This window comes from Narcine bancroftii, chromosome 8, assembly GCF_036971445.1.
Source record: "Narcine bancroftii isolate sNarBan1 chromosome 8, sNarBan1.hap1, whole genome shotgun sequence".
NCBI classification, from domain to species: Eukaryota; Metazoa; Chordata; class Chondrichthyes; order Torpediniformes; family Narcinidae; genus Narcine; species Narcine bancroftii.
The window spans coordinates 165,488,859-165,504,990 of NC_091476.1; the positions used below are offsets into that span (position 1 = coordinate 165,488,859).

The following is a 16,132-nucleotide window of genomic DNA, read 5'->3' on the forward strand; positions in this document are numbered from 1 at the left end:
TCCCCTCTAGTCTCTGCAGCCTATTATGTATGTTCAGTTGTAAAACAGCACTGTTGGATGAACTTAGTTTCATTACATAATATGTTGAGAATTTTCCTGCCTTTTTGGTTTCAGGAAAAAAATATCATTCTCCTCATGAGAGAAGGTGGGGCAAGTTTTCCTCATGCTCTGAACAACATTCACATCCTCTTCCCCGCCCCACAACCTACATTGTGGCGCAGCTTAATAAAACCACTGCTTCACAGCACCCGACTTCACTCCTGACCTTGGGTTTTGTCTGTGTGCTCCAGTCCTTCCCCTGCCCCAAAGTTGGACAAGTTGGTCGGCAGATTGGACATTGTAAATTGTCCCTAATGTGTTAGGTGAGTGACATAATCTGGACTGAGTTGGTGGAGAATTAAAAAAAACAGGATTAAAGAAGGAGTGGTGTAGATATGTGAATGGAATAGATGGGCTGAAGGGTCTGTTTCAATGCTCTATGATGCAATAGTTGGTACATTAGGAAAGGACTGGATATGCTGTAAAATACTATGTTCTGAGATTGTGAAAGGAACAATATAAATGCATTGAATTCTCTTCTGCAACACTGCATTCTTCCTGTTGTTGGTGCTGATGCATGTTGATCAACAAGGCCACCCACAGGCACTCATCTGTGTAAAGGGTTAAGAAATTTTCTTCTCCGATAGCCAGTCATCTAAATGCAAGGTAGTAGAGATCGATAAAACGATTGGCAGCTGAATTAGAAGGACATAGAGCTGCAGTGGTATGCTCTAGCTGAATGGACTGAGCTACAGATGAAATTTATTAGGTAAATGAGATGAATCATCCAACACTACAATTCTTAAGCAAGGTACCATCACTTACAGACTGTAATAAACACCTCTTCTGTTTCTTCCACAAACCGGCAACTTGCTGTAGGCAATTAACCTACTAGCACACCTACAGTCACAGAGAAAGCTCACAAACTCAGCATACAAAATTGGAGTAACCGTGGACAGCGAGGAAACTTGTCAAAGGATACCACAGGCCTTAGATCTGTTGGAGGTATGGGCGGAGAAATAGGGGGTGGAGTATTATACAGGCAAGTGAGGTCTTGCACTTTGGGTGGTCAAATGGAAGAGGAAATTAAATGGCAGAATCTTTCGGAGTATTGATGGGAATATGGGGCGCCATTCCACAATCCCTGACAACTTGAATGAATAGGGTGGTAAAGAAAGTGTGCATCTTTCTTCACATCATCAGGTGGGGCAAAAGATGGGAAAACATGTTGCAGCTATACAAAATTTGATTCGACTACATTTGGAGTATTGTGTGCAGTTTTGATTGCCACTTTATAGAAAGGATGTGGAGGCTTTGGAAAGGGTGCACACGAGGTTCACCAGGAAGATGGATGGATTAGAGTATATTAGCAATAACGTTGGGCAAATTTGTATTTTTTTACTCTGGAGTGTTGGAGGAGTCTATCCTGTCTTTACTGTCATTGCATTAGTAGTTATGGTATGAATGACAAATCAAGGTGACGACCTGAAGATGAGGGGGAGAGGGAGAGAGTCAGTCATAGAAAGGAACAGACTATTCAGCCCAACTCATCCATGCTGACCAATTTGGTATTCTGAGCAAGTCCCAGTTGCCTACATTTGATCCATATCCTTCTCAGCCCAAAGGTAGATAGTCTTTTATCCAGGATGGAAATGTCAAATACTGGAGGGCATAGGTTAATGGGTCATAAAGTTTTTTGATCGTATGTACAGATGACCATAATGTGGGGTTGAATAAATGGCAAATGGAATTACTAGATTGTATACCATGAGAGAAAATAACGTATGATTTATGGAATCACCAGAAAAATTTGATAGGATTTAGAAACCATGTATGGATTTTATTGCTACGACTTCAACTGCGGCGTCCGCCACTCCCTTTCCAACTCACCTTAGTTAATGTAAGGTTCAAGATCATTATGTAAATTTGAAATTTAACTAATTAATGATGATCAAACAGGCTTTCTTTTTTATTTTTCCTACTCTTTGGGTAGGGGAGAAAATATGCAAATCCCTTTTGCATCATAGTTTTTTATTGTTCTGTATGATACAGATAAATACTGCACTTGTATTGACGCAAACAAAAAATAAAATTTACCCCAAAGAAATGACAAAAAATGTTTGGCTTTTAAACTTCTGAGATTCAACAAGTGGGCCAAGAGTGTTGGAACCACTGAAATCATATGTGCGATTTCACTTGTGTTCTCTTCGAGTTTGTTGATGATAATCTTCACACTCAGTCAGATCCTTGAAAAATTAGACCTCATAGCTTGAATAGATCCATGCAAGGACTCAGAGAGTGAACAAGCTGTGTTCACGTCTTGGCCAGAATATGACGAAAAAGCATTGGTCATTATTGCAGTTTCCAACTTCATGGTTGGAAGTAGTCCACGAGCTTATTGTCGACACTCTTCCTTTTGATCATTGGGTTTTTTTTAAATTCACCCAAGACTTGTTTTATTGCAGAAAAGCTATGTAAAAGTTCTTTTGTTGCATCTGCACAAGCTAACTAGCTGGTACCTGACATTATTTTTGCAATGGGCACCCCCATCAGATAATGCAGCAGAAAGGAAATCCCACCAATAGGTAAAGCAGAATTTTTTTTTTAACAGTCTCCCTACAAATTCAAAGAAAGTTAATGCTGCTTGACAAGATTCAGCAGCACTTTTTCCAACCAAATATAGTGAATGTGCAAAACATGGAATATAATCCCCAAACTCATTTAGCTCTTTAATTTGTGCTTGTAAGCCTCTATTCTTGCCACTCACGTTTCTGGCATTGTCATAACTTTGACTGTGTAGTGTTTTATATCAATGCCATTTTCTTTTAAAAAGTTAAGTAAACTTTGAGCACTTTGACCTTCCATCTTCAGAAACGTCTCAAATCTTTCAACTTGGTCCAGATGGCAAAACATAGCACACAGTCAAAGTCAGCTGGTCCACATTAGATATGTCTGGAGTAGAATCCAATGAAACAGATTAATACCAGTACTGTATTTCTTCACTTCACAGATAATGTGATCCAGTCTGCTGGGTCCAGTCAGAATGATGAGTTCCTCACGTGTTGTTTTAGATTGTTAAGATTTATGCCCCTTCCTTTGTTTATGCGAGTATTTGTAGGTCAAACTTGGCCAGTAATTTGGCAAGTAACTTCCATTATGAGGAGAGGCAAGAGTTTCATCATTACCATTAAGGCATCATTCCACTAAAAACTTTACAACTTCAAATATTACTCTGGAGGTGTGCACCAATATTTTTGTTCAGTCTCCATTTCTTTCACAAGTTGGGAATTGACACGTAAACCTTTGTTTTTGTGCATCAACAGTGAAATTAAGCTTGTCTATGTAAGGAACTTTTTTCATCTTGACATAATAGATTGCTTGCATTTTTCCTGCCATTTTCCCTCCTCTTCATTAAACTTTGATGAACATCCTGAAGTCTTAACTTTGCATGGGAAATGGAATGGGCTTCCTTTGCTTTCTGAATAGTGCTACAAACTAATAAAATCTTATTAGTACTAACAAAGGAACAGCAATGGAAAATTCACCAGACAATGGTAAATTCAAAACAGGGGTGAACTTTTCTTTAAATCCTGAATTACTTTTGCCAGGAAATTTTGGAAGTCCCACTCCTACTCCTAAATTACTGCTGCCAGGTTCTCAATTAAAATTTAAGTTGGTTTTAGTATTAACAAGGAAATGTGTTGCTGTAACATGGAAACTTGATGTTTCATTAACATTAGAGAGATGGTACGCAGAGATTTGAAATTGTATTCCATTAGAAAAAAATATGTATAATTCATGGGATAAATATTCTTTATTTTTGGAAATTTGGGGTCCGTATGGTAGAATAATGAAATTAAAATTATGAAATTTTTCTTTATTTTTCCTGATCAATGAAGTTTTTCCTGAAGGTATAATAACTTTATGATGTCTTTGAGGTCTCTGAGTGTCAACTGATGCAATTTGAATTAATCAATTGTAATTGTTCTATAATGAAATATTACATTTTGGGATTAGATTAGTTTTAGGGGGGAGGGTGGGTTAATAGGGGTTTAGTTTTTACTTGCAGTAGGTAGTTTTTAAAAATTTATTACACCCTATTATATTACTTTAGTATATTATTTTATCTTGTATACATTGACTAAATAAAATATTCAAAAAATGGTAAATTCAAAATAGTTTTATAAAATATTAATAACATAATATTTCTTACTTATCTCTAAACTTGACCCCATCTTAAACCCCACCCTCTGTGCATATATGATTACATTCCAAATTATTACAGTTTAAGATTGATTCTGGAAAACGTCAAAGTCCAGTTTCAAATATCTTGTTGAATTTGAGGACCTTTTAAAATTGCAGTTCAGAAGTAATTATGAAGCACTTTTAAACATGGTCTTCAGATCTCTTTAAACTCAAGTCGTTTGATAAGTTGTCTTTGAGAGAGATACTTGTGCGGCCAAGTGATTTCACAAACTCCCTCTTATCTTGCTTAAGAGTTGTGGAGTCTGTTTTCTTCTTGATCAAAAGTAACCATTCCTCTGGACACAAATGAGGCAGGTTCTCTCGCATGTTGCTTGTTTGTAGGGTAAATGAATGTGTGTGAAATAAAACTTCTGACAGAGCTGAGATTCTTTTCATTGTCATACAATCGCATGGATGAAATCAAGTCCAGATGGGCAACAGTTTTTTTTACTCCAAGCCATCAGGATCCTGAATTCCCAGAACCTATGTGGATGGTGTACCATGGACTTTTACTGTATACATCTTAATATTTTAATATTTCAGTGTGTTTAAATTCCAGTGAGTACAGAGTCAGTGCTGACCATTCTAGCCTGAGCTATGAGCTACTTTGAGGTAATCAGAACTTTTCAATTCAAGTATTGTGGAACACTGCAGCCAGAGTGCGCACTCCATTCAGCCAAATAGTGATGTCACACGGTTAAGTTACACTGACTGAGAAAAAATATCATCCAGCATACATGAAAAAATTGAATTACCTTGTAAGGAAAGATTGATGCCCAGTGATAGTTTATTGCAGTGTATTTGGCAGGAAAGCAGTTAATGAAGATATGTTGCTTTGCCATTACAGCGACTTCGATCCAATAGATAGTCGCCTTGAAGGGTAGATGAGCCACTTGTTCGTGACACGTTTCAATTGTTTCCAATACAAATCCAGATGTATTTAAATCTTTTATTTAACATGCAAGCTGGTAACTATTTTTAATACTTGATGGAATGATTATAAATAACATCTGCATTTAAGTTCTGTGCATGTCTAGTAACATTCATGAAAATTATCAACAAAAGATATGACGATTTCACTCACCCTTTTGTACATCATCGCCATGTTTTTATATATACCCTAAAGCTCTTGATTCATGTAATACACTACCGCGCATGCTCCAACTGGCATTCCAATACACGAACGCAATGCGCAAGCTCCAACCGGCACTCCAATACACGAACGCACCGCGCAAGCTCCAACCGGCACTCCAATACACGAATTCACCGTGCATGGTCCAGCTGGCACTCTAATATACTAACACACTGTGCCTGCTCTTGGAACTCGTACATGTGCACAAGAACAAAGATGGCAACGGAAAGCTAAACAAAGCTGCAACACCTCCGATGACTACAGGGCCCAATTCGATGCCAACCTAACAAGGTAAGGAAACAAATTACACATTTTGGCTCCTACACCCATAGGGAATGTTAACAGAAATCTATTCCAAAGGCCTGGAGAAAGGAATTTAAATCCCATCAGAACTGCTGGGGTAAATAAATCCACATTATTAACTACATCTGAAATTAAAAAAAAGATAGCTTTATATCTACCCCTTCATTCTGGGATGTACTGTTCACTCCAGTGGAGGAAATCTTTCAGCCTCAATATTTGACTCCAGATTTGTAGCATAATAATTATTAACCATCCTCTGAAGTGACACAGTGAGTTAGTCAGTGGGGGAACAAATACTGCAGATGCTGGAAACCTGAGCAAACAATGAGAAGCTGGAGGGACACGATGAATCAGGCAGCATCCATTAGAGAGAAATGATCAGACAAAGGTTCCTGACCCCAAATGTTTCTGTGCATTTCTGACCATGAATGCAGCTTGATCCACTGAGTTCTACCTGCTTCTTGTTGTGTATTGAGTTACGGATGTTGGCAAGGGGAATGACTAAAAAAAAAGATGACGTTGTCCTAAATACTAAATTGCATTTTTTTATTCCCAGTGAATTTTCTTGCCAATAGTCCAATGTGACAGGTATTAGCTTAATCCCCTTCAAGCTAAAAATAAAATCCTCCTTTTCATTGCCCATGTAAAGCAAAGCATTCTCCCTCTTTGACTTTCCAATCGCTAGCAATAGTTACTGACAAGAACACTTTTACAATTGCATTGATGGAGCTGCCCCTTTAAGATACATGAACTACTTTCCCAAATATCTGCACCTCTGGCTCCATGCGGAACCTGAAGCCGATTTAGTTACGTAAGGCAATAATGGGAATACCTGGGCTTTATGTGACATCAACGTTCATGTCTGAAGCATAAGTGGAAGATTTGGCTGGGTATTAATAGACTTGGATGGTGGAAACCTAGTTTAAATCTTTATGAAAAGAAAACCTGCTGGTTGTACTAATAGAGAATACCATGCAACTTGCAGTTCAGACTACAAGTTCTACAACAATGAAGGTAAAATAATCTTCTGAACTAGTTTTGATTGCTTGTGGGAAAAATGAAGCAATTTTCATGAGACTGGGTTTGTCGCTTGTTTCCTTTCTTACCTCATTCGGATGATTATCGAGGGACTTGGGCAAGTCTGGCTAAGTCGATCAGTCCATAGTGCCAGGAGTTCAGTGTGGCATGTAGGACCACCTAGTCCCAGCTGATGTTTTCATAGGTCCATCAGCTTCTCTGTTCAAATGAATACTGGCTCAATCCCATCTCAGATCATTTGCCGTCAGAACTCAAATGCTGATTGATTCCCAAAAGTATTAGCCAATCCCTCTCTGGGAGGAAGTTTCTGAATTAAATTGAATTCTGCTATACCTGTTAATTTAAGATGCAAGAAACACAGTTTGTTTGTTGTCACAATGAATCTTGTTGCTGTTTTTACTATCTGGTTTTCTGTGAATGTTTAAATAGGACGAGAGCACGGTGTCTTTTTAAGATGATTGGATAACAAGTAAAACTAATTTTCACACTTTATCTTGGTACATGTGTCAAAAAAAGAATCAAGTAAAATAAACTGATCCTTTGTTGCTAGCCAACATCATGTCTGTAACTTAATATTGTAGATGATCTCAGAATAATTCACCCTCAAGTTTGTTTACTTCAATTAAACTCTTTTCTCTGAACTATATTACTGCTATTTTAATGCCTAGAAATTGGACCAGGTCTTTAGTTTTGGGACACTAAATGGATACTAAGCCTGGCGCCAACTCACAATCTGAAGATAGAAAGTTTATTTCTGGTGCAGTAGGAGATGGCAAATCTTAACTCCCAGATTAACTCGATGCTTACTATGCCAAATTCGACCATTAAAACAAGGAAGAACCACCTCTGTGCACTCGTTTGTCCCCTGATGATCCTCTCCATATCTGAGGATGATGTGCAGGGTGCCTTCAGGAGTGTGAATCGGAGGAAAGCATCCAGTCTGAATGGAGTACCTGGCCGAGAATTAAAAATCTGTGCTGACCAACTTGCCAATGTATTTGTGGATATCTTCAACATCTCATTCTGGTATGGCATCCATCTGTTTCAAACAGGCATCAATCATACTGGTACCCAAGAAAAGTGTGGCAACCTGCCGAAATGATTATCGACCAGTGATGGTGTTTGAAAGGCTGGTTTTGAAACAAATCAGCTCATGTCTGAGCAGCAACATGGATTCATTCCAATTCACCTATCATAGCAACATGTCTATGGTGGATGCCATCTCACTGGTTCTACACAAAGCCTGGAGATTTGCAATCTCCTACTGCACTGGAAGTAAACTTTCTTTCTTCAGATTGTGAGTTGGCACCAGGCTCAGGATCCATTTAGTACCCCAAAGATCGTGTATGTTGACAAGGATGCTATAGTTTGGCACTTCACACATTTATCCCCTCAAAATAGATCAGCAAAATCCAAGACCTGGGAATTAACACCCTTCCGTGTCATTGGATCCCGAATTTCCTCACCTCCAATAATTGGATGCTGAATTTCCTCACCTCCAGACCACATTGAGGATTGGCAAGAACATCTTCTGAACAATCTCCATCAGTCCTGGAGCCACACAGGGCTGAATTCTTAGCCCCTTGCTCTACTCTCTTTATGACTGTGTGGCTTAGTACGACAATAACACCATCTACACATTTCTTGATACCATCAGACTTGACTTCAAACTCAACCATGGGCTCATTTCAGGACCCTTTTGCAATTTATTGATTTTTTTTCTTCTCTCTGTATTGCAATCACTATGTGGGTGATGTATCTTTACCTTTGCTACATAAAGGCACTGTTTGACCTGCTGAGTTTCTCCAGCATTTGTGTTTTTGTTTACATTTTTTTATTTGTTTAGTATCTTGAGTCAGTTTTTTTTGCACTGCCAATAAGTAGTAATTTTGCCTCTCCCACAGGAAAAAGAATGAGGATTGTATGTGATGTCATGTATGTATTCTGGCAATCAATCTAAAATTAAAATCAAATCCAAACCCTCGATTATGTGTTTCACAGATGACACTACTCAGTGGAATACCATTCACTTGCAAACCCAATGGAAGTGGTCAGTGTTTTTCAAAAGACCTCTCCAAGGTCACCTTGGCTGGCATGGAGATGACGGAGAATAGTGGGGACAGATTTGTGGTTGGATTATGGAAAATGGAAGGGAGAAGCAGTGGTGGGAAGGAATAAGGGTGTGGATAATTGGTGGGATTGATATATTGATTACAGGAAGATGTAAATTCATTTTTTGTTAGATGTAACTTAAGCAGGAACCAGCACAAATACCTTATATCAAGTTTTAAAAAATGGTTCAGGTGCCCAATGATTGTAAATTCTAGGCACACGCACATTATGCCAGGAGTTAAGATGTGACTTCATAATTTCTCTATTTGTCAGTTTTATTAATCAAGTTGTTTTAAGAACTTGGCATCCTTTGTTGCTTCGCTTGCCTTGGTAGACAGAGAATAGCATTTTTTTTGTACATGACAACAATAGTAAAAAGACATTCCCAATGTTAGATGAACCAACATTTTCCATTTGTTCCATAGGATTTCACATTTCTAACTCAAATATCCTTTGGAGCATGAATTCATTTATCACTCCATTCCTTAGGGATCAGTCCTGGGTCCACTATTGTTTGTTATATATATTAATGATCTGGAAGTAGGGGTGGAGAATTGGATGATACAAAGATTGGTGGTGTTGTGGATAGTGAGGAAGATTACCGTAGACATAGATTAAAAGGTGATTTAGGAAGGCTGGAGGTGTGGGCTGAGAAATGGCTGATGGAATTTAATACAGATAAGTGTGAGGTGTTACATTTTGGAAAGGCAAATCTAAATAGGTCATATGCATTAAATGGTAGGCTATTGAGATGTGCAGAGCAACAAAGGGATTTAGGAGTGATGGTAAATAGTACCCTCAAGGCTGATACTCAGGTAGATGGTGTGGTGAAGAAGGCATTTAGAATGTTGGCCTTCATAAATCGGAGTATTGAATTCAAGAGTAGGGAGGTTATGATGAAATTGTACAAGGCATTGTTGAGGCCAAATTTGGAGTACTGTGTACACCAAATTATAGGAAAGATATAAACAAAATAGAGAGTGCAGAGAAGGTTCACGAGAATGTTGACAGGATTTCAAGGTTTGAGTTACAGGGAAAGGTTGTGCAGACTAGGGCTTTTTCCTCTGGAGCGTAGAAGATTGAAGGGGGACTTGATAGAGGTGTTTAAGACTTTAAAAGGGACAGACAGAGTAAATGTGGATAGGCTTTTTCAATTAAGAGTGGGGGAGATTCAAACTAGAGGGCAAGGTTTAAGATTGAAGGGGGAAAATTATAAGGGGAACATGAGGAGAAATTTCTTGACGCAAAGGGTGGTAGGGACGTGGAATGAGCTTCCAGCAGATGTGGTTGAGGCGGGATCGTTGGTTACATTTAAGAAAAGACTGGATAGTTACATGGAGAGGCGAGGACTGGATGGGTATGGACCGGGTGCTGGTCAGTGGGACTAGGAGGGTGGGGATTTGTTACGGCATGGACTAGTAGGGCCGAACTGGCCTGTTCTGTGCTGTAAGTGGTTATATGGTTATATGGTTAACCCATTGCTATTTCTCGTCACCCACATTTTATGGAACATGTCCAGCGTGGTTAACATAGTGGTAAGCGCAGCACTATTACAGCGCCAGCAACTCAGGTTCGAAACTGGCGCTGTCTGTAAGGAGTTTGAACCTTCTCCCTGTGATGGCTTGGGTTTCCTGCAGGTGCTCCGGCTTCTTCCCAGTCTACAAAAACTTATGGGGCTGGTATGTTAGTTTGGTATAATTGGGTGGCATGTGTTTCAAATGCAAGACTTGGCTTCAACGTGTTGAAATACATTTAATTTAAAAAAAAAATGCTCATATAGACTGAAAAGTGACTATCTGAAACATATAAAAATATTTCTTTAAATCATGCCTTTGTGTAAGAGGAAGTTGTAAACATGTCGCTATATGGCTCTGGTGTACTGTAGAAAGTTAAATCTACCTGAACAGTGCCCTCCATAATGTTTGGGACACTGACACTGTGCTCCACAGTTTTAAATTTGTAAACAAACAATTCACAAGTAATTAAAGTATACATTCCCGATTTTATTCAAGGTTATTTGTATACATTTTGGTTTGACCATGCATAAATTACAGCACTTTTTATACATAGTCCCCTCATTTCAAGACACCATAATGATTGGGACATTTGGCTTTCCAGGTATTTGTGATTATGCTAGTATATTTAATTGCTTCATTGGTGTAGGTATAAGAGAGCTAGGCTTGCTTCTAAACATTTGATCACCTTTTGTGTCTGTAGTGGCCATTTTTCTACATGAGGATCAGAGTTGTGCCAACAAAAGTCAAAAGGCTGAAAAAACAAGAATAAAACAGTGAGAGACATCAGCCAGGATTATCAAAATAAACTGTTTGGAACAACAAGAAGAAAGGGACTGCTAGGCCAAGGAAGATCTCCATGGCTGATGACAGAAGAATTCTCATCATCATGAAGAAAAATCCCCAAGTGTCTGTCTGATAGATTCAGGAGGCAGGTGCGGACGCATCAAAGACTACTGTTCACAGAAGAAGCCGGAGCACCTGCAAGAAACCAAAGCCGTCACAGGGAGAAGGTTCAAACTCCTTACAGACAGCGCCAGTTTCGAACCCGAGTTGCTGGCGCTGGAATAGTGGTGCGCTTACCACTATGTTAACCACGCTGGACATGTTCCATAATGAACAGAAATATAGAGGCTACATTGCAAGATGCAAATGATTAGTTAGCCACAGAAACAGAATAGATAGGTTACAGTTTGCCAATAAGTACAGTGTAACTTCAATTATCCAAAATTGGATTCTCTGAAATCCTCAGTTATCTGAATTTTTTAAAAAATGAGGATATCTAAAACAAATCAGAAATCCTCATTTATCTGAATTATTTTCAGAGCTGAAGTGACCAGGGACCTTGGGTTCCTGACGCCGGCGCAGTGGGCCTTGTGCTCCCGGGCAAGAGCGAGACCCTTGGGGAGTTGGTGATCTACGGTGGACAGCATTTATTTGGGGGGGTGAGAATTAAACATTATTTTAATTCTTCAGAAGCCTTCCCTTATCGTTTGTTGTTGTTTAAACACGTGATTTGTTGTTGCTACTGGGCTGTTTTTAAAAAAATTATTAAATCTCTGAAAAAAACATTTATCTGACATAGGCCCATCCTGATCATTCTGGATAATCGGAGTTGTACTGTATTTCAATGAGCCTGTAAAAAAGGTCTTGTGGACAAATGAAACCAAGATTAATAGGTATCAGACTGATGGCAAGAGCAAAAGTATGGAGGCATAAAGATCCAAAGCATATCATCTCATTTGGGAAAAATGGTGGTGGTGGCCTGGGCATGTAGGGCTGCACAGATACTAGTGCACTGGAATTTCCTCATCGAGGACAGCTTCTCCACCAGCCTTTGGGGGAAAAGATCATATTAAGTGTCAAGCTGAAGGTCAACAGGCTGGCTTATGAGGCATTATTCTCCATGTGGGTCAGGACAAGTGAAAGGCTAAGCCTATAGTATCGTCTATGAAACATTTTTTTTCTATAGGAAAATTGAACTAGATCACTCTGCCAGGAGTGGTTTTATGCATTCCATCACTGGATGCTCAAATCGTTTCATAATGATGGACGTCAGTGCCACAGGGCCGATTATTGTTGGTCTCCTGGGTATCAGGCTGATGGTGGCCGGTTTGAAACCTACGGGAATGATGGACTGTTGCAGTGAGCTGTTGAAGATGTCCACGAAGACCTCTGTCAATTGGTCTGTACAGTCCTTCAGTACCTGACCAGGAATATTGTCTGGTCTACCCAGCATACCTCTGTCTCCATTGCTTGATGAATCAGCCTTACCACAGTCTACAATCTCAGTAAGAGCTTTGCCTTTCTTCTGAATGCTCACTTATATTCAGATCACAATTAGATTAATGCTCATGCATCATTAGACATGACTAAATCTATTCATTCTAACTTTTACGAAATTCCCTGCCATTATGAGATCCACTTTCTTTTGGTTTGTATGAAAGTCGAAGGCATTGAAGTTATGTTTTTAAAAAAAAACAATTAATACGTTGGGCAAAAAAACTGCAGATGATGGAAATCTGAAGTCAAAACACAGGAAAGTCTTAGCAGATCAGGCAGCAACTGTGGAAACATACGGTTGATGTTTCAGGTTGAAAAACAATGGAACTGCCTCTAAGACATTGCCTCGCCATTCTGCTCACCAAAGCACTTTGTCTGTGAACTTCACTTTCTTCAATGGTGGCAGATCCTGAAGGAGAATTCTTTGTGATCCTTTGTTTAGTCCAGTTCTTCTGCACACAACTTTAGCCTTGGGTATTCTTCTTTGGCTTGGCTTCGCGGACGAAGATTTATGGAGGGGGTAGAAAGTCCACGTCAGCTGCAGGCTCGTTTGTGGCTGACAAGTCCGATGCGGGACAGGCAGACACGGTTGCAGCGGTTGCAGGGGAAAATTGGTTGGTTGGGGTTGGGTGTTGGGTTTTTCCTCCTTTGCCTTTTGTCAGTGAGGTGGGCACACAACTTTAGCCTTGGGTATGGTAAAATACTATATCACAATTCTGGGAGCTTGTACACATTAGTATTTCTGGTCTAACATCATAGCTTTTTGGCATAAGGGTGGTGATAAGGATGATGGGAAGAAACTGATAGTTTGCCTGGTGCCTATAAATCTATTGTCTGTTCCCAAAAAGGATGTTCACTAAGACAACAGAAGATTCATCTGAATCTTCTTACCTTGCAGAGGCCTTTCATCTGCAGCCTTCAACTTTGTTAGGGTGATGTGGAAGGTTGGTGATGGAGGTGAAGGGTTCATCAGTGGGGAGGTGTTCATTGGCAAGGAGAATGTGGATAGAGTAGAACTCAGGGGAGGGAAGTTGGTTGGGGTAGAGATGATCGGAGATCCTGGAGCGAACGTTGGAAGAAGCTGGGAGAAATGATTGTAGAGTTGAGGGAGAAGCTCTGAGATCAGGAGCTGAATGAGAAGAGACAAAATAATTCAGGGTAGAGGCTGGGGAGAGAAGATTGAAATATTTCTGAGAAATTATGGAAAGTGGCAGAAAATGTTCATTATGATGGAAATCTGTTGACGATTGATGTTGAAAGATCCAAGCAGGCATGGAGAACATTAGAGGGAAATAGAGACTAATTCCATGATGCAGAAGGGTGAGAAAATGTCAGAACTTACCTTAAATTACCAGACCCTCAAACAAACTACACTATTGGGTTCCCCAGAAACATGATAGAGGAATTAGGGGATATGGGGAGAAGGCAGGTAGGTGGAGTTAGGTCATAAATTAGATCAGCCATGATTGTATTGAATGGCGGAGCAGGCTCGATGGGCCATTTTTGGCCTACTCCTGTTCCTACTTCCTATGTTCCTAACCCAGGCAGAGTTGTCAGTTAAAGCAATGGTTCTCAACCTTTTTCTTTCCAATCACATACACTTTAAGTAATCCCTATGCCATAGGTGCTCTATGGTTAGTAAGGGATTGCTTAAGGTGGTATGTGGGTGGAAAGAAAAAGTTTGAAAACTACTGTTTTAATCATACCTAATTGACTTGTTGTGTGCATGGTTTAATAACTCCAAAGGAAGAGGGTCAATGACAATTTTTCTCATGCAAAATATTTCAGTAACAATTGGGTCGAGAGTAGTGGGTCTAAACCTTCCCTTCCCAACTTAAGCAACCCCCAACTAATCACAGAGCACTTACAGTAGAGTGATTGCTGAAGGTTGTTATGAGCCCAGAGGACCCAAAAACCCAGCAGCAATAGATATTCAACGAAACAAATGGTTAAACAAAAGTTGCTTTTAATTATCTTAAAACATGAAAACAGTATCACACTTTAGCTTATCTCTATTAACTTAACTAACCTAACTTAACCCCCTTCTATTTCTAAGTGTATGTAATGTGTATGTAAGTTTAGAAAAGTTACTTGATTCACAGTCCAATCTCACTTCTCACTCTTCCAAATTTACTGGTTGCAGGCAGTTCTTATACTGTGCACAGAATTTAACATTTATGAAGTTCACCAGGTTTGGTGCTTGAAAGATAAATGATTACTGCTCAGGAAGTTTCTTGTCAGTTTTCAGAGAGAGATTTGTTGTTCAATGGACACCCACAACTGATTCCTTTTAATCAGCCATCAGTGTCTTTCTGAAGAAACTTGCCCCATCAGGGTTTTTCAGATGATAACCTCTTTCTTTAAGCTCACCACAGAGTTCCTTTATGTTTCTCTTATTTCAAGTGAAACATTAGGCAGTCAGTCCTCTCCTCTTGTATGAACCACAAGGACTTTAAACAGGCTGAACTAAGCCCTCACAACCTGTCTTCCAAATGGGGTTTTTCCACAAGCTTGCCAGCTGTCCTATTCCAGTCCCATCTGCTGCTGCTGACTGTCAAACTACAGAACTCTTATCTCTCTCTCTCTCTCTCCATCAGAGAGAAGAGCCTGTTTGACTCCTATTTGCTTGCAAAAACCACATGACCCTCTTAGAACAGTAAGCTGCACTCCCAGACAGCCTGTGGCTCTGAATCCCCTCCTCCAAGTTGTTTCATCTGTTGCTTTTCAAAACAACAATCAATTAGTGAAGTCTCTTGGGCACTCTTCAAAGTTTTTGCACAGGTTTTTGGAGCCGGACTGTCTAGCTTGAGCAGAGCTTCAGTATTTTAAATGAGATCTGTTTTGAAATGTGACCTACACTAAAAAAAACCTTCCCCAATTTATTTCCCCAAAACATATCTATAATCTGTCAATAGGTGGAATGTGAGTTTTAAGCATTACGTTCAACTTGTACCGGGGCTGGAAATGAAATAGCACCCATAATGGCATGCACATTGGCTCTCAAACCAGATGACCTACTTACTCTGCTTCAGGTTATCCCCAGTAATGCGTCCCTGATTCCAAAGGCAGAATAACCCAATTTCTAAACCTGGATGTCTTCTTTTTTCATTTTCCTTGATTGACTTATGAACCTAGAGAAAAAAAAAACTGCCTCTATCATTCAGGCAAAAGATGTAAGTTAATCGACAGGTTTCATGGGGTGAGTACAACCTAAAATTAAATGCTATTCTTATCAGTCTCAGTTCAGTGTCTAATTTTGGCAGTTGAACAAAAGAGAATTTCTCAATTCTTGCATATGTAACAGGAGCCAGGTACACTGTGCAGGTCATTGCCTGAAGAAAGGGTTGGGCATCACAATGGTTCTAACATCTACTCTTTGTAAATAGTAAATGCCAGAAATGTTACTCACTTGAGGAGAAATGTGTAATTAATAAAGAATCTAGTTTACTGGATCTGTCCTTGTGAA

The 16,132-nt window shown here is 39.5% G+C and overlaps 1 long non-coding RNA gene across 1 annotated transcript; it reads right to left on the minus strand.

Annotated features, from left to right (window-relative positions):
* Nucleotides 1-10,851: 10,851 nt before the first annotated feature.
* Nucleotides 10,852-15,856, minus strand: LOC138741937 (uncharacterized). The gene is made up of 2 exons (XR_011343904.1): nt 15,689-15,856; nt 10,852-11,364 (listed from the first exon to the last, which is right to left on the minus strand). It is a non-coding gene; the product is annotated as an uncharacterized lncRNA (long non-coding RNA).
* Between the last annotated feature and the right edge of the window lie 276 nt (nt 15,857-16,132).